At 43.7% G+C, this 18,867-nt stretch overlaps 1 protein-coding gene across 1 annotated transcript in view; it reads left to right on the top strand.

The window, feature by feature from the left end:
* LOC124789101 (monocarboxylate transporter 9-like) overlaps positions 1-18,867 on the top strand; it is a 185,515-nt gene that overhangs the window by 122,240 nt on the left and 44,408 nt on the right. The window lies entirely within an intron of this gene.

Raw genomic sequence — 18,867 nt, forward strand, 5'->3', positions numbered from 1 at the left:
GATATGGGACCGCTGATACGTAAAGATACGACTCAAACAGGTGACACGTGCGTAAGAATCATTTCTGATCACATGCATCCATTCACGTCCGCTGTGTATCCCAACGGATTTGGATAATTCTAGCAGGGCAATGCTGGAAGGGTTCACTAGTGTACTGAGCTCTTTGCTGTGAACGTCATACATCATTGAGCAACACATAGTTCAACAGATATGACGTCATAAACAATGGGATGCATGAAAATGTCACGCGTGAAGTTCTAATAAATTTATTCTCTACTACTAAGACACTCCTACGGTCGAATCAACTTAAGGAAACGCCTGAACTTGGCAGCATATTTGATAGCTTTCGACTCCTAGGCGCAGATGGTTGTAAGCGAAAACAGTAGCCGTTTTTAGAGCTATCAAGAGCCATTGCCATAGAGACGTCTATAAAATCACATTGTGGAGACTCGAAGCAGCTGTACTCATACACTTGTACATTATGCATATTTCGTTGTATGGCTGTTTCATAGCTTCAGAGGTATTTTCACGGATACCTGGAAATGAATTTTTTTCTATATTACACTACACACGTAGCTGATCTTTTGTTTCCGTTTATAATAGAAAATTTGCAAAATGAACACCCTGGTGATGCCGGCTTCCTCATCAAGTAAGACAGTTCCAGCAGGGCCATGCTGGAAGGGTTCACTAGTGTACTGAGATCTCTGCTGTGAACGTCATATCAGCTGGAAGGGTTCATTAGTGTACTGAGATCTCTGCTGTGAACGTCATATCAGCAGGGGACTGTTCAAGCTGGCGGAGGCTCTGTAATGGTCTGGGGCGTATGCAGTGGAGTGATACGGGACCCTTGTTACTTCTAGATACGACTCAGACAGGTGACACGTGTGAAAACATCCTATCTCATACCCGCATCCATTCACGTCCACTGTGGATCCCAACGGATTTGGACAATTCCAGCAGGACACTGCGACACTCCACACATCCAGAATTGCTACAGCGTGGCTCCAGAAACACTCTTCTGAGTATAAATACTTCCGCTAGCCACCAAACTCCCTAGACCTGAACATTATTGTGCATATCTGGGATGCCTTCCAACATGCTGTTCAAAAGAGACCACCACCCCGTCGTACTCTTACGTATTTATGGTCAGCCCTGCAGGATTCATGGTGTCAGTTCCCTGCAGCACTGCTTCAGACATTAGTCGCGTCCATGCCACGTCGTGTTGCGGCACTTCTGCGTGCTCGCGGGGGCCCTACACGATATTAGGCAGGTGTATCAGTTTCTTCGGATCTTCAGTGTAAAAATCTCCTCTTAAACCACCACACTGATTTCAACGAAGCTCGGTACACATACCCCTTACTGTCAGCTAACAATTGCTGTCGGTGTAAGAATCACCTATCTGTCACATTTCAGGAGATATGACACCATAAACAGGGAAATGAGTGAAAAACTGCCGCATTCTGCATAACTTTTAAATTCATTACTCTATTCGCAGCACGTTTCGCAGATGCAGAATGTACCTACACAAATACATCATTGAGCAACACATAGTTAAACAGATATGACGTCATTAACAATGGGATGCACGAAAACGTCACGCGTGAAGTTCTAATAAATTTATTCTCTACTACTAAGACACTCCTACAGTCGAATCAGCTTAAGGAAATACCTGAACTTGGCAGCGCTTTTGATAGCTTTCAACTCCGAGGTGCAGATGGCTGTAAGCGAAAACAATAGCCGTTTTTAGAGCTATCAAGAGCCATTACCATAGAGACGTCTATATAATCGCATTGTGGAGACTCGAAGCAGCTGTACTTATACACTTGTACAGTATACATATTTCTTTGTACGACTGTTTCATAGCTTCAGAGGTATTTTCACGGATACCTGGAAATGAATTTTTTTCGATATTGCACTACACACATAGCTTATCTTTTGTTTCCGTTTCTAATAGAAAACTGGCAAAATGAACACCCTGGTGATGCCGGCTTTCTCAGCAAGTAAGTCATAATTACAAATCGTAATTAGATATCACTGTGTAACGAGCAACCGGAGACAAGGGTTCCTTACACCAAAATACTCAGAAAAAATCTCTCAACAACCTGTGAAAGTTTCTCAGTGGAAACACCAAAATACTCAGAAAAAATCTCTCAACAACCTGTGAAAGTTTCTCAGTGGATCTGATATTCACACAGTAGACATCCAAACAAACGAGTCGGGACCAGTGTAACGCGAACTGATCGACTACTTATTAATCTGGTACCAAACACTTAAGTATGACAGCAACTCTTAATTCAATGCGTGCAGGAAGCTACCTGAACTGTAACCGAGAATGACAGTACAGAATATGAAACGCGAAGACATGTAACATAAAAAACGCCGGAATAAACATCGCGCATCGAGAAAGCACAAGCACACGCGTGTGGAAAAGAAAACGGCGCTCCTGGCGGCAGGGTGCGGAACTCTTTGACAGCCGCGATTCAGCTGTTACAGCACGAGACGCTGCAACGTACACACACTACGCAGACACTTAAAATTCCTCCGCACTCGCGTGTAACAACTGTCGTGTCGGACGCTATAAAAGCGTTTCCGTATGAATTAAGACATCGCAGGCATTTACACTACCGGCCATTAAAATTGCTACACCACGAAGATGACGTGCTACAGACGCGAAATTTAACCGACTGGAAGAAGATGGCTCTGAGCACTATGGGACTTAACAGCTATGGTCATCAGTCCCCTAGAACTTAGAACTACTTAAACCTAACTAACCTAAGGACATCACACAACACCCAGTCATCACGAGGCAGAGAAAATCCCTGACCCCGCCGGGAATCGAACCCGGGAACCCGGGCGTGGGAAGCGAGAACGCTACCGCACGACCACGAGCTGCGGACCGGAAGAAGATGCTGTGATATGCAAATGATCAGCTTTTCAGAGCATTCACACAAGGTTGACGGCGGTGGCGACACCTACAATGTGCTCACATGAGCAGAGTTTCCAACCGATTTCTCATACACAAACAGCAGTTGACCGGCATTGTCTGGTGAAACGTTGTAGTGATGCCTTGTGTAAGGAGGAGAAATGCGTACCATCACGTTTCCGACTTTGATGAAGGTAGGATTGTAGCCTATCGGGATTGTGGTTTATCGTATCGCGACATTGCTGCTCGCGTTGGTCGTGATCCAATGACTGTTAGCAGAATATGGAATCGGTGGGTTCAGGAGAGTAATACGGAACGCCGTGCTGGATCCCAACAGCAGTCGAGATGACAGGCATCTTATCCGCTTGGCTGTAACAGATTGGGCAGCCATGTCTCGAACAGTGAGTCAACAGATGGGGACGTTTTCAAGACAACAACCATGTGCACGAACAGTTCGACGACGTTTACAGCAGCATGGACTATCAACTTGGATACCATGCCTGCGGTTACCCTTGACGCAGCATCACAGACAGGAGCGCCTGCGATGGTGTACTCAACGACGAACCTGGGTGCACGAATGGCAAAATGTCATTTTTTCGGGTGAATCCAGGTTCTGCTTACAGCATCATGATGGTCGCATCCGTGTCTGGCGACATCGCGGTGAACGCACATTGGAAGCGTGTATTCGTCATCGGCATACTGGCGTATCACCCGGCGTGACGGTATGGGGTGCCATTGGTTACACATCTCAGTCACCTCTTGTTCGCATTGACGGCACTTTGAACAGTGGACGTTACATTTCAGATGTGTTACGACCCGTGGCTCTACCCTTCATTCGATCCCTGCGAAACCCTACATTTCAGCAGGATAATGCACGACTGCATGTTGCCGGTCCTCTACGGGTCTTTCTGGATAAAGAAAATGTTCGACTGCTGCGCTGGCCAGCACATTCTCCAGATCTCTCACCAACTGAAAACGTCTGGTCAAAGGTGGCCGAACAACTGGCTCGCCACAATACGTCAGTCACTACTCTTGTTGAACTGTGGTATCGTGTTGAAGCTGCATGGGCAGCTGTACCTGTACACGCCATCCAAGCTCTGTTTGACTCAATGCCCAGGCGTATCAAGGTCGTTATTACGGCCAGAGGTGGTTGTTCTGCGGACTGATTTCTCAGGATCTATGCACCCAAATTGCGTGAAAATGTAGTCACATGTCAGTTCTAGTATAATATATTTGTCCAATGAATGCCCGTTTATCATCTGCATTTCTTTTTGGTGTAGCAATTTTAATGGCCAGTAGTGTAGCTTAGTGCAAGAACCAGCAGCATTTGTTTAGTGGATCCAGAAGGCGCGCTGCCCTTGACCTTGCCGAACAGTGCCAGTCAGACATTTTAAGGCAGGGAAACGGAATGCAGTGCAGCCAGCTGCAGCGAAAAGGCGAGCTGGTCGATTCCGTGGCGACGTAGCTCGCTGGTACCGGCGTGCAGCCGCTTTGTGTGCGCCTCCACGTGGCGGGCATTCCGTGCTGTCTCAAAAGTGCGCCGCTACTGCTGCTATACTTGGACCGTGGGAACTTGTTCCAGTCCGTACCGAGGAAGTGGTGAGGTACGCCCCTGCTAAGGGCGCAGGCACACGGGAGGTGCAAAAACTGACAGGGTAAAATAACAAAGAAACTTCTAACTGGGATAGCTCCCCATCGCACCACCCTCAGATTTAGTGGTAAAATTACCCAGTGGATATCCCGTCAAAAACTGAACACAGATCAAGCATGAAAACAAGAAGAAGGTGTACTGAACTCTGAAAGAACAAGCGAAACAGAAACAGTAAACGGGCCAAGCTTAAGATGTGCATCATCGAGCGACTTGCAAGAACCGCGGCGTCATGCTTGTGTGGGCACGGTGTTGGACTGCAAAGCGGGAGATCTGTGTTCGAACCTCCCCCATGCCCCATTTATTTTTTCTCAAATTTATGAACTTTCTGCCCTGTTATTGAGGTGTCCGTTCCCCTTCTATAGTCTTGGCAACTGTCGTACTATGCACTGGTTATAGAATGTGAGTCACATGGTAAGAATATAGTACCGTCGCAAGTAAACGTGATGAATAGTGAGAGCAGTCGAGGAGTCTCATAGAACTCTCACAGAAATGAAAACAACAAATAAACAGGTGTGAACTACGTTACAACGAAGGAATTCAAGAGTCTAAGCTCCCAAAACGGAACGCAAGAGTCATAACGTGTGGTACCTGTGTAGAACAAGTAGGAGCTACGTACGTCTGGAGGTCCCTACCTTACACCTCGCTGTTGCAAACGGACGTTACACCACGACACAGACACAATTTTGAATATAGCGAGCAGACACGTCAATAACCAGACAGAGAGTTCGTAATTTTGTGAAAAACAGTGAGGAATGACGCAGGTCTGAACCCTGATCTCCCCCAACACAGTCCAACACCGTGACCACATAACCAAGACGCCATTAGATATTGCACCTCTTTAAGTTGGAGCGTTCACTGTTTCGATTTTTCTTCTTTTTTCCCGCAGTTCAGTACACGTTCTTCCTGTTTTCATGCTTGATCTGTTTTCAGTTATTCGGGGTATTTCTGTTTTCATGCTTCAACTGTGTTCACTTTTTGATGGGCTATCCAATGGACCATCTTATCTGTACCACTAAATCTGAGGAGGGTGCGATGTGGAGTTTCCCTCGTAGCAACACCATATATGAATACCTATTCGACCATTCGAAGATCACCGTCTTGTTTCACTTAAAAATAAAAAAAAGGTGCCTCTAACAAGCTTTCTGGAAGCCTTCCTGTAAATACGTATGTTCTGTGGCCGTTTCCTGATTCGAGACGCAGATCAAGTTTTAATGAACATATTTAAAAAATTACATTACGCAACTTTTTTTGTACATGTTTCAACCTAATCCAGATGCTTTCTTTAACTGTCTAATCATCTTGGACGAGGGTTGGGAACAAAGTGAACATTTGAATTGTGTGAATCCACATCACTAATGTGAGCAGAGACCCAACAATCGTCGGGCACTTTTATGCTGAATATTTTTTTTGTTCATAAGGGCATACCTTTCACAGCAGCACACTACCGAAATCTCCTGAGTAGATTACGAGAGGATGTCAAGACGAAGCGTCGCAGAAAATTTGCAAGGGGGTGTTTTTGCTCCACTAACCCGTCCTCGTTTCAAATCCAATCACGTCCTTGAGCGTTGTCCTAACTTGGAAATCCCCACCCCAGTGTAATATTTGAAATGTACCCCACGCTGCTACAAGTGCAAGTCCAAATCAGCTCACACAAAATAGAAACGACTGTCCCCATGTGCCTCCCAATAACTCCCTCCGTTCTACCCCACTACAGAAGACACTATCCGTTTCACTACAACTGTTCGCAAAATATCCCGCCAACTCAAATGGCTCAAGTCACACTGACTACTCGTTGTGCGGTTTACCTGAATGTCACCACCACATACTCCCAAATCGAGTCCCATTCCACTTTCCCCCAACATACCCTTGTAGAGGCCGACAATTATTGAAATATACGAAATAAAATCGTCATAACTTTTGAAAGGTTTGCGTTAGCAGGTTCAAACTGCACGGTTGGCCGCGGGGCATGATGGGAATTAGTATGCGCATGCATGGATTGACCTAGTGGCGAAGCCCACTTTCATCTACATCTACATCTACATTGATACTCCGCAAGCCACCCAACGGTGTGTGGCGGAGGGCACTTTACGTGCCACTGTCATTACCTCCCTTTCCTGTTCCAGTCGCGTATGGTTCGCGGGAAGAACGACTGTCTGAAAGCCTCCGTGCGCGCTCTAATCTCTCTAATTTTACATTCGTGATCTCCTCGGGAAGTATAAGTAGGGGGAAGCAATATATTCGATACCTCATCCAGAAACGCACCCTCTCGAAACCTGGCGAGCAAGCTACACCGCGATGCAGAGCGCCTCTCTTGCAGAGTCTGCCACTTGAGTTTATTAAACATCTCCGTAACGCTATCACGGTTACCAAATAACCCAGTGACGAAACGCGCCGCTCTTCTTTGGATCTTCTCTATCTCCTCCGTCAACCCGCATTTGGGGGGACTGAGAATCGGTATTTCGCGATCGATAAGTCTCTTTACCCTCGACGAGTGACTGTGTGGTATGCGATTTCCAGTCACGGAATAATCGGTCCGATATTACTTTATGGCACGGTGACTACTGAACGGTACATGAAGGACTTGAGGGCCAATTTCGTCCCCATTATCCAAAGTCACCCTGATTTCGACAAGATGTGGTTCATGCAAGACGGAGCTCGACATCATGGAAGCAGAAGTGTTGATGTCCTAGAGGAAAACTTTGGGTAGCGCATTCCGGCTATGGGGTACCCAGAGGCCACTGGTATGAGCCTCGTTGGTCACCAGATTCTCCAGATCTGAACAAATGCGACTCATTTGTGTGGGGCTATATTAAAGACAAGGTGTACAGCAATAACCCCAAGACCCTTGCTGAGCCGAAAACAGCCATTCAGGAAATCATCGACAGTATCGATGTCCCGACACTACAGCGGGTCAATGATGGCAGGCATATAACATGTCATAACCTAAATCCGAATATACGTAGTGACGTTTACATGTTGAATAAAGTGTGTGCACGCCGTAATTTACAACTAATTTACGTTTTTTTTCATATAGTTCAATAACTGTTACTCTGAACGATCCAGCTCCTGCAATAACATGTACAGCGTATCTAGCTGTAGCCTACTGCAAACAGGTCCCCATAATAAGCATAATACTATCCTGTCCACTTACCCCAGCCCTCTGAACGAAAGGCCGGCTGGAGTGGCCGAGCGGTTCTAGACGCTACAGTCTGGAACCGCGCGACCGCTACGGTCGCAGGTTCGAATCCTGCCTCGGGCATGGATGTGTGTGATGTCCTTAGGTTAGTTAAGTTTAAGTAGTTCTAAATTCTAGGGGACTGATGACCTCAGAAGTTAAGTCCCATAGTGCTCAGAGCCATTTGAATCATCTGAACGAAAGTTGAAAAATTTCCAATTTTCCTTGCCTTCTGCCGCTCAATCACACTATCGCTTTAGCGTGCTATTTGTTTATAACCTGACGTGAATGATGAAGAGTGGCTCTATAGCTTGTTAAAAAGAATCTATCACCTTGTTGCGTCCTGACATAGATGGGAGAGGGAGAAAATGTGTTATGGTCAGCCCGCGCTCCCGAGCGGTACAGAGCAGAAGGCAGAAGGACAATTCACAGTGAAGACATTTGATTGTTTTCTTCTATCTGAGCCAACACTGGAACAGGCATTTACTAGAAATGCAGGTGGTGAGTCTTGGTAGGGAACTCGTTGTGGAGACTTTTGGACAAACAGGGTTTTGAAATAGTTGTTTATTCCAGACAGGGCTAACTAATTCACTGGAGGCTAGTTCCAGGGTTAGAAAAAGCATGAATAAGACTGTTACAACAGAACCCAGTGCAGAAGTCCCAGGAGTAGATGCTAGTCACAGTAGCAAACACTAGCAGCATCTCATGGCAACAACTTAGTTGCAAAACAAAACATACTGAATGTGACACTGTTCACTGAGGCACTCCAAGTGAGAGAGCAGACTTACACGGAGATGAACCGAGGCTGGAGTCGACGGACGCGCATTCGGCGCCCAGATCGTCTGACTGAGAACTCCGCCAAAATGCGGATTCTAGGGGTTTTAAAGAGTCGGGTGGGGGCTCTGTTTTTCCCACTTAAAGCCACCCAGCCAATCCTGCAGGTCTCTTGCAGGCGCCTGCCAATCACGGTTTAGTTAGGTCCCCTCTACTGCTCCTAAGGCGGGGATGTTAATGCAGTTGCACTAAGTCCGTATTTGGTATGAACATTGTTCAGCTGAAAGCTAAACGTATCTGCTCTCCCAAATAAGGCTTGCAACATTATTGTTCTACGTCATTTAGCCCCGCCCCTCGGGCTCCCCGGAGTAGGGATTGCTAGGTCAACAGTTTTCTTTGGCGTTTTCGCTCTCTTTCTAACCCTTGTAAGCCTGCTGACGTTGCTGTTCTCATGGCTGGTATCAAGCTGGCTTTATACGCTAGTACGTGCCTGTTGGTTACAAAGTTCTACGGTGGCAACCTACCACAGTGTCTAGACGACATATGAAGTTACACGTTAATTCCTTGAAGAGTAACTAGCGCCCTGGGACCGCGTCTTGGGGCGTCTGCATTTTCGCGAGGCTCTCCCCTTACGGTTTACTTCATGTAACAATATCTCTCCTAGTTTCGTCTGCCTCAGCAACGTCTCTACTTCGGCGTCTTGGAGCGCCTGCCCTCCTTTCTCACAGCTTCAAGATAACACTACTGTAGCAAGGAATAATCAATATATTACAACCTGAGGATGCGTCTTCAATTGACTTTACAGTCAGTGCTGATGATTTCAATCGAAATCACGCGTTCTCGATACTAGCCCCAGCTTCAAACTGTCGCAACAGTTCTAAAAGAGTTTCTTTCAGCAGAAACGTTTTTGTGCGCCTGAAGGCGCAGCAGACAGCCTTAAATTCAGTTGTCGGGTAAATCGGGCAACAAGCAACGGCCAGCGGCGACAAGTGACGAACGACGTACTGGAAATCCCAGGAAATCGATACTCCCCGCTGCAGGCGCCCCAGGCCTCTCCGTGAGGTCCTCGGTTCCCAGCCAATCGACGAGCTGTGGAAAATACCCTGAGCTTGCACCAACAAATAACCGAACATTAGGTCTGTGTAAACATTGATGCGAGGACGGGGGAATCAGTGACGAGAAGATACTTACTCGTTAATTGACACCAGCATGCAATAAATTCAGATCCATCCCGTAAGTAACATCGTTACTATTCGTTTTTATTGTCTCAGAACATCTCTGAGGCGCTTTTTCTTTTCGTGCGGCAGTCGAGTTGTTGAATTTTTGAGGTTGTTCATGGCCGTTTGCCAAAGAGGACAAGTCCTGATAGGTATAACAGTTGCAAAATACTGGCACGAATCTTTTACAGTTGAGCGAAACGGTAGACAGAAACTAGCCCTACGTAACATCAGTTTGCGTTCTGCTGAAATGTAGGAACGCGCGATAGAATACTGATCCTACAACTTATCTTAGAAGATGGAATGCACAAAGGAAAACCTACGTTCATATAATTTGTAGATTTAGAGAAGGCTTTTGACTATACTGACTGCAATAACTTGTTTAGAATTATGAAGGTAGCAGAGATAAAATATACGGAGGAAAAGGTTATATACAAATTGTACAAAACCAGACTACAGTCGTAAGAGTCGTTGGATATGAAAGGGAAGCAGTAGCTGAGAAGATAGTGAGACAAGACTGTAGTATGTCCCTGACGTTATTCAGTCTTTGCTGTGGGCAAGGAGACATTTAAATTTTACGGAGAAGAAATAAAACTTGCATTGATGAGAAATTGAATTGGAAGAAACACATTGATGATCTGCTGAAACGGTTAGGTTCAGCTACTTATGCTATTAGGGTACAAATTGTACAAAACCAGACTACAGTCGTAAGAGTCGTTGGATATGAAAGGGAAGCAGTAGCTGAGAAGATAGTGAGACAAGACTGTAGTATGTCCCTGACGTTATTCAGTCTTTGCTGTGGGCAAGGAGACATTTAAATTTTACGGAGAAGAAATAAAACTTGCATTGATGAGAAATTGAATTGGAAGAAACACATTGATGATCTGCTGAAACGGTTAGGTTCAGCTACTTATGCTATTAGGGTTATTGCAAATTTTGGTGATAATCGTATCAGTAAATTAGCCTACTATGCCTATTCTCATTCACTGATTTCATACGGCATCATATTTTGGGGCAATTCGTCATTGTGAGAGAAAGTATTCATTGCACAAAAGCGTGTAATCAGAATAATAGCTGGAGCCCACCCAAGATCACCTTGCAGACATTTATTTAAGGAACTCGGGATATTCACAGTACCTTCGCAATACATATATTCACTAATGAAATTTGTCATTAATAACCCATCCCAATTCAAAAATAACAGCGAATTGCATAGCTATAACACTAGAAGAAAGGATGATATTCACGATTCTGAATTAAATCTCGCTTTGGTACAGAAAGTGGTAAATTATGCTGCCACAAAAATCTTTGGTCATTTGCCAAATAGTATTAAAAGTCTGACAGACAGCCAACCATCATTTAAAAGCAAATTAGAAGAATTTCTGAATGAGAACTCTTTCTACTCAATAGATGAATTCTTAGATACGAAGTAGTAACTGTAAAAAATTAATTAATTAATTTGTGTAAATAAAATTTATGTTAAAGTAACACGTTCCACATCACTACGAAATGTCGTATTCATGATCTATGGAACAAGGATTAATGTAGCTATGCATGAGATTTAAGGAGTGTATTGTAAGTTGGTCAGAGACGGCAGAGGACAGCCGGCACGGTAGCTCAGCGTGTTCGGTCAGAGGGTTAGCAGCCCTCTGTAATAAAAAAACTGAGATAATCGATCAACAACGAACTTAAACGGATGTCTAACGACGTCCGCCCCGCGCGGAAGTTAAGTCCCATAGTGCTCAGAGCCATTTGAACCATTTTTTTGAACATCAACAAACTTAAAACAAACTTAACTGAATTATGAAATTGGTATTGAACGAATTACATTCGGAAGTGAGACACTTAAAGTAATAGACAAGTTTTGCATTTGAGGAAAAATAACTGACGACGGCCAAAGTAGAGAGGACATAAAATGCAGACATGTAAGAGCGAGAAGAGTTCTTCCGAAAAATGGAGGTATTCTAACAGCTAGTATAAATTTAAGCATCAGAAAGTATTTTCCGAAGTATTTACCTGGAGTACAGTGTTATATGGAAGTGAAACTTGGACGATAAACAGTTCTGACAAGAGAACAGAAGCTTTTGTAACATCGTGCTAAAGATGAATGCTGAAGACTAGATGGGTAGCTCGGATAATATTGAAGAACTACTCACTGTAATGGTTAAGAAAATAAATTTACAGCACAACTTCATTAAAAGAAGTAACTGGTTGATAGGACACAGGGTAAAGAATCGTTAATTTGGTAATAGCGGGAACTGTTGTAGATAAAACTTGTAGAATGAAACCAGGGCTTGACTAGAGTGAGCAGGTCGTAATGGATGTAGGGTGCAGTGATTGTCAAAGGCATGAGGAGAATTGCACAGGATAGGCTAGCGCGAAGAGCGGCATCAAACCATAGAACTGAAGACCATAACAACAACAACGCTAACTTAACTGCTACTAGTGAAACGAACTACACCGTGTCTTTTTTTTAAAAAAAATAGGTTATTGACGGTCATAATTACATATAATTTCAACGAGGCATTAGCGGTAACGATAGGGAGCAGTAGATCATTCACAATCACATTGAAAGAACCACGTGTCACAGGCCCTTCTTACACAGTCACATCACATTGCTTGACATAACACGCGAAACAATAGAGATCACGGAGAAATTTTATGATAGAATTAATGTATGTGTTCCACATCTACATCTGTACTCTGCAACCCATCGTGAGGTGCATGGCAGAGGCTACGTCACATTGTACCAGTTATTAGGGTTTCTTCCTGTTCCATTCACGTATGGAGCGCGGGAAGAATGATTGAATGCCTTTGTGTGTGCTGTAATTATTCTAATTTTATCCTCACGTCCCCTATGTGAGCGATACATAGGGGGTTGTAGTAAGTTCCTAGAATAATCATTTAAAGGCTGTTCTTGAAACTTTACTAATAGACTTTCTCGGGACAGTTCCGTGAGAGTCTTCCAGTTCAGTTTCTTCAGTACCTTTATAACAGTCTCCCACGGATTAAACAACCTTGTGACCATCCTTCTCTGTACATGTTCAATACCCCTGTTAGTCCTATCTGGACGGGTCCCACACACTTGAGCAATATTCTAGAACCGGTCGCACAAGTAATTTGTAATCAATCTACTTTGTGGACTGATTGCACTTCCCCAGTATTCTACCAATAAAACGAAGTCTACCATCTGCTTTAGCCATGACTGAAACTATGTGATTATTCCATTTCATATTCCTTCAAAGTGTTACACCCAGGTATTTGTGTGGGTTGGCCGATTCTAGCAGTGACTCAGTGACATTATAGTCATAGGATACTACGTTTCCTCGTTTTGTGAAGTGCAAAATTTTACATTTCTTAACATATAAAGCAAGTTGCCAATCTCAGCACCATGTTGAAACCTTGTCAACACCTGACTGAATATTCATGCAGCTTCTTGCACATACTAATTCATTATAGATAGCTACGTCATCTACAAAAAGGCTGATTTTACTATCAATATTGTCTGCGAGGTCATTAATATACAAATGTGATCATTCCATCTCATATTCCTACAAAGTGTTACACCCAGGTATTTGTGTGGGTTGGCCGATTCCAACAGTGACTCAGTGAAATTATAGTCATAGGATACTACGTTTCCTCGTTTTGTGAAGTGCAAAATTTTACGTTTCTTAACATATAAAGCAAGTTGCCAATCTCAACACCATGTTGAAACCTTGTCAATACCTGACTGAATATTTATGCAGCTTCTTGCGGATAGTAATTCATTATAGATAACTACGTCATCTGCCAAAAGGCTGATTTTACTATATTGTCTGCGAGGTCATTAATATACAATATGGGCAGTAATGGTCCCAACACGCTTCCCTAGAGCACCCCGAAGTCTACATCTGAGGATGACTCTCCATCCAAGATAACATGCTGTGTCCACTCTACCAAAAAATCCTCAATCGAGTCACAAATTTTCCTTGATACGCCATGATCGTGCTCTTCACAATAAGCGTTGGTGCGGTACTGAGTCAAATGCTTTTCAGAAATCAAGGAATACTGCATCTACCTGGTTGCCTTGACCCAAAGGTTTCACATATGTCATGTGAGAAAAGTGCGAGTTGTGTTGCAAATGATCGATGTTTTCGAAGTCCATGCTGGTTGGCATTAGGGAGGTCAAGGTACCTCACTTTGTTTGAGCTCAGAATATGTTCTAAGATTGTGCTACAAATAGAGTCAAGGGTACTGGGCGGTAGTTTTGCGGATCACTTCTGCTACCCTACTTGTAAATGGGTGTGACTTTGCCTTTTTTCAGGGACTGGGCACCGTTTCTTGTTCGAGGGATCTACAATAGATTACATTTATAAGAGGGGCTAACTTAGCCGCTAATTCAGTACTGAATCTGACAGGGATTCCATCTTGGTCTGGAGTTTTGTTCTATTTTAACGATTTCAACAGTTTTTCAACACCACTGGCACTGATACTTGTTTCATTCAGATTTTCAGTGGTACGAGAATTAAATTTGTGTGTTCGATTGGGACTATGAAAATGGTGTGCCTTGTGGGTCACTAATTTACAATTTGTTCAATACGAGGCTGTTTCACTCTGCTGCAACCATTCTTATCAATAACTGAATTGTCCGCCAACATAGCTGACTGGTCAGTGCGGCAGATTGCCATGAGAGAGCCCGGGTTCGATTATCGGTCACGTTGGAGATGTTCCCCAGTTGTTGACTGGGAGTTGAGTTGTCCTCATCATCGTATCATCTCCATCGGCACGCAAGTGGCCGAAGAGGCGTCAACTAAAAACACTTCACCAGTCAACCGGTCTACCCGACGGGAGGAACGCCCCCCCCCCCCCCCGCCTCCCACACACAGTAACTGAATTCTCCACTGAGTCTCTTCTTACATCTTCTAAACATTCTGCGTGGTGTCTGTTTGTTCTATATCGTGTCTCCCTACCACTTTCGCACAACGACGCTCTGAGGGTGTTTTTTAGGAAATTGAATAGTTTGAACCTGGGACCTGTTGCTGGTAAGGAGACGCCAGACCACACATGACATGTAGAATTCAGAAGAGTTCAGTGAGACTAGCGATGATATAACCAAATACTTAATGATTTCAGCGTCAGCTCCACTGCACTCCCTGTAAAAGAATCTTAACACTAACTAAATTTAGTGGAAGGGGTTCAAGGCTTTCCTGTTTTTAGTTAGCTGGTAAAATAACGTCGAAAAAGCAGTTAAGTTTACCATTGGAAATTTTATTCTACTCACAAAACATCGTTTATAAATTGCACTATTGATAAAAGGAAATGTTTTAATACAGGATGGTAAAAACCAACTGCGTTCAACAAAAATGTGAACGAATATTCCCTGAATGGGTTTCCAACTTCTACAATGGATCGAAGGATGACCTATGCCATATCACATCTATAATCTAGGTTTAAATTAAGTTTCACAAAAGAGAAAACTATCAAAATGGTCTACAGTGACCCTCAATTATCTTTAATTACTTATCTAACTTGTCGCAAACTACAGTGGCTGATGTGGCTTCTCAATAACTATATAACAGAAAAATCATCGCGTTTCAGATTTTTACTTCAAGTGGCAAATGTGAAAACCATGAGCTTTAATTGACGATCGACTCTAGTATCACGTAAAGGGGATGTAACAGATGAGACTTCTGCAGTTCTGAGTGAAGCCTTATGCGCTCAAAAATGTGGCATCGCGTGCGTTCATTACCTTGTCAGTGTTCGTCAGGGGGCGGCGGACAGCACAGCTCCGCTCACCTCGCTGTCTCGGAAGCAACTCTCTAGCAACTCTCTCCTAACTTCTCCTTACTATAATTTACCGAAGTTGGTTTAATAAAAACCTATCTGGCTATGTTTTCGTCTGACCAATCAGGGTCTCAATGTTAACCTTAAGCTCTGCCTACAAAAATTCTGTCTATCAAATGAGAAACGTTATACTTTTCGTGGTGGGGCAATGTTTTTAAAGTTTGCATCGTAACAGAGAAGCGAAAAAGTCTCACGCTAAAACTTGCAGCTGGTGTGGTCCTTTTAGCGTTATCGTAAGATCTATACTGTTCTTCTGGAGGGCTCTATCTTTTAACATGGGCTGGGGGGTGGGCCTAACGTAACAGAGACGCGAAAAAGTCTCACGCTAAAGCTTGCGGGTGGTGTGGCCCTTTTTGTGTTATCTTAAGATCTATACTGTTCTTCTGGAGGGATCTAGCTTTTAACATGGGCTGGGGGGTGGTCCTAACTTAACAGAGACGCGAAAAAGTCTCACGTTAAAAGACTTGCGGGTGGTGTGGTCCTAGCAGTTAGCTGGCGACGTGGGTGTCTGTCCGTCCCTTATCGTAGGGCTTTCTCGCTTAACACGGTTCTGCTCTCGGCTTCTGTTCTCGTTTCTCCCCTCGGAACTGCGTCTGTCTCACGGTGGGAAGGTATTACATGCATTTAGGCATTCTTGTGTTAGTCTGCGGTATTCCATTTGCTCACTCGTTACTCGTATTACTTTGGTTAATTTAATGTCACGATTTATTCGGAGCTATGTGACATACTACTGGATTTGCTTATCATGTCAGGATTTTCATGGAAGGTGTTGGATTTGCCTGACACCTTACAATCTGCTGGGCAGATTCCGCTAGTAGCATCCTTTGTGCTGTGGAAAACTGCGATTGATTTCCCCAGAGTTAAGGTACTTGCGAAGCGCAGATACACATTCAAAAATACAGGTAGTGAAACGATGTTGTATCGGCGTAAGGAAGGAAGTAAATAAACTCATCGGAGCTCCGCCTCTAGAACTGATAATGGCCCCATTTCGGAGATGAACGCAGTCTGCAAGTTTCTTCAGGTATGCCACATCCAGCTGAGCCATCCCGCTGATGATCTGATCCTGCTGAGTTGCCAAATTTGAAAAATCTTAATCGACAACAAAATTTGAAAAACGGACCCCAACCACATACATACTATCTATTCTGAAATACATATGTGGGGTAGAAAGAATTGTCATTCATTTTTTGCCAGCTCTTTTAATTCGCGAGGATGGTGGTCAAGTATTTTTGACTGCACACTTTGCTTTATTCTGCGCAGGATTAAACTTAAGTTTTGAATAGTGGAGACTATTTTTTATCCTAGTGTCCTATTTATGAATTTCTTCTTTTGAATTCGGAGGACACTGCACACACATATTAATGTACTTTGAAGTATCAGTCACAACAAAACGTAAGTAGTAACAAAGACATGCGCAAAACCTTTTGACACGCCAAAATCACTTTTTTAAAAAAAATGAATTAAGGGATGTGTTAACTCGTTGATGAAATTGACATTTACATCGTTTGCAGACGACAAGCTATGAATGCAGACACCGTACAGTTGGTCCCGCAAAACAAGGTAATGTAAAATCACGGTAAAGAAGCAAAAAGAACAAAAGCTTTCCTTAGGCCTCACTTTGTTAAATCAAATCTTTTTACGGTTTTCAATAAACAAAAACCCCCTGTGATGGCTCAGAGGAGCTGAAACATGTTTGGGTAAAAACAAAAAGCAGTGCATTTGCAAAAAGGCGTAACCCATATCCTATAATTTAACTGCAAGTGCGGAAAGAAAGGACAAGAGCTGCAGATCCAAAAGGTGAATACCAGGTACTTCCTTCTCTCTCATCATGAGAGCTAATAAGCTACCTAACACGAACTTTTTCTTCCCTTTTAGTTACATAAGACGTGAGCCATTTACTCATTGCACCTCGAAAATAATAAACTTTAACTTTCTCCAAAAGAATATTGTGATTTGCATATTCAAATGCCTTAGACAGCTCTTAAAATCTCTAGTAGGTTTACTAGACTTTTTTGCCTCGATTGGTCGTTCCTATGATATCCATGAATATTGGCCGTTCCTCCTGCTCAACCATTCTTAAGTACATTACTTTTTCCAAAAATTTTGTCCCACTACCTTTCTTGAAGCATGTGTGTTATTCCGTTTCAGTACCAGGCTGTGAAGCAAAATTTATGCTTCTGTATGGTTCGCATTATAGTGGGCAAGTTATTTTGTTAATTTAATGAGCACGACAATGTTTATGCTGCAAATAATCCGCAGTTGCGCAGCTTTTTTAAGTTGAAGTGATACGGCATATTGGGCTGTGACTGTAGTGTGCTCAATGACTGCCAGAAGTTTCTGGGAGACTGAGCTGTCGGTGCGGGGCTTTTGATTTGCAGGTGAGGCTAGCGAGCGCTAGGCAGGCCGACGCGAGGCAAGGTTAGGCGCCGGTGATCAATAACGCCGCTAGGCGCCACCCACTGCCGCCGCCGTGGACTAGTCGTGTTGCGAACCTCGCAGACATTCTGCCGGCGGAAGATGAGGCCACTCCCCCACGTCAAACTGCGCCATATACAATCAAATATTACGCAAACATAGTAAAGTCTGAGAAACTGTTAATCGTGTACGGTAGTCTTCAGTTGTTGCCCTGCTGTCAGTTTACACGGGAACAATATCAATGCTATGAGGGATAGTCGCGTGGTCTGGGGCGTCTTGCCACAGTTCGCGCAGCTCCCCTGGAGGTGAGTCAGTCCTCCACTGATAGCGTTATCCTCATGTAGCCCAGGGGGAAACGCATGGTGGTAATGTCTGGGAATCAGGGTGGTTACGGAAACTCAGATCGCATAATTGTTAAGGCGACTGCTTGCGATAAGTGGGAAATCTGATTTCGGATCCTGGTCTGACGCAAATTTTCAGTTGTCAATGTTTATACATTATACTGCAGATTCAGCATATCTGAACGGTTTACACAGGTATCACTTCATACGATTGCATCATCACTGATTTCACCCTCATCGATCCACTCTTTCCGGTTCAGTGAATTTAAATAATATATTTGAAAATGAAAAACCCGCATTATTTTATCTACTAATTAGTGTTAGGCTTAAAAGACCGTAATCAATCCGAAGTAGACTGCCAAAAAACTTATTTCGCGTTTACGTAGACGCATGTTGCGCAACGCTTCTAATGTTTGTAGCGCATTTCGTGGAGGATTTACAGATTTTCTCCCAAATACTCTTCTACAGGCGTGCTTTGTTTTGTACCAACTCTCGACAGACTGTAACCATAGAGAAATATTGCCAGTCTGTTAAAACTTTGCAAACAG

Source organism: Schistocerca piceifrons, chromosome 3 (assembly GCF_021461385.2).
Source record: "Schistocerca piceifrons isolate TAMUIC-IGC-003096 chromosome 3, iqSchPice1.1, whole genome shotgun sequence".
Taxonomy (NCBI): domain Eukaryota; kingdom Metazoa; phylum Arthropoda; class Insecta; order Orthoptera; family Acrididae; genus Schistocerca; species Schistocerca piceifrons.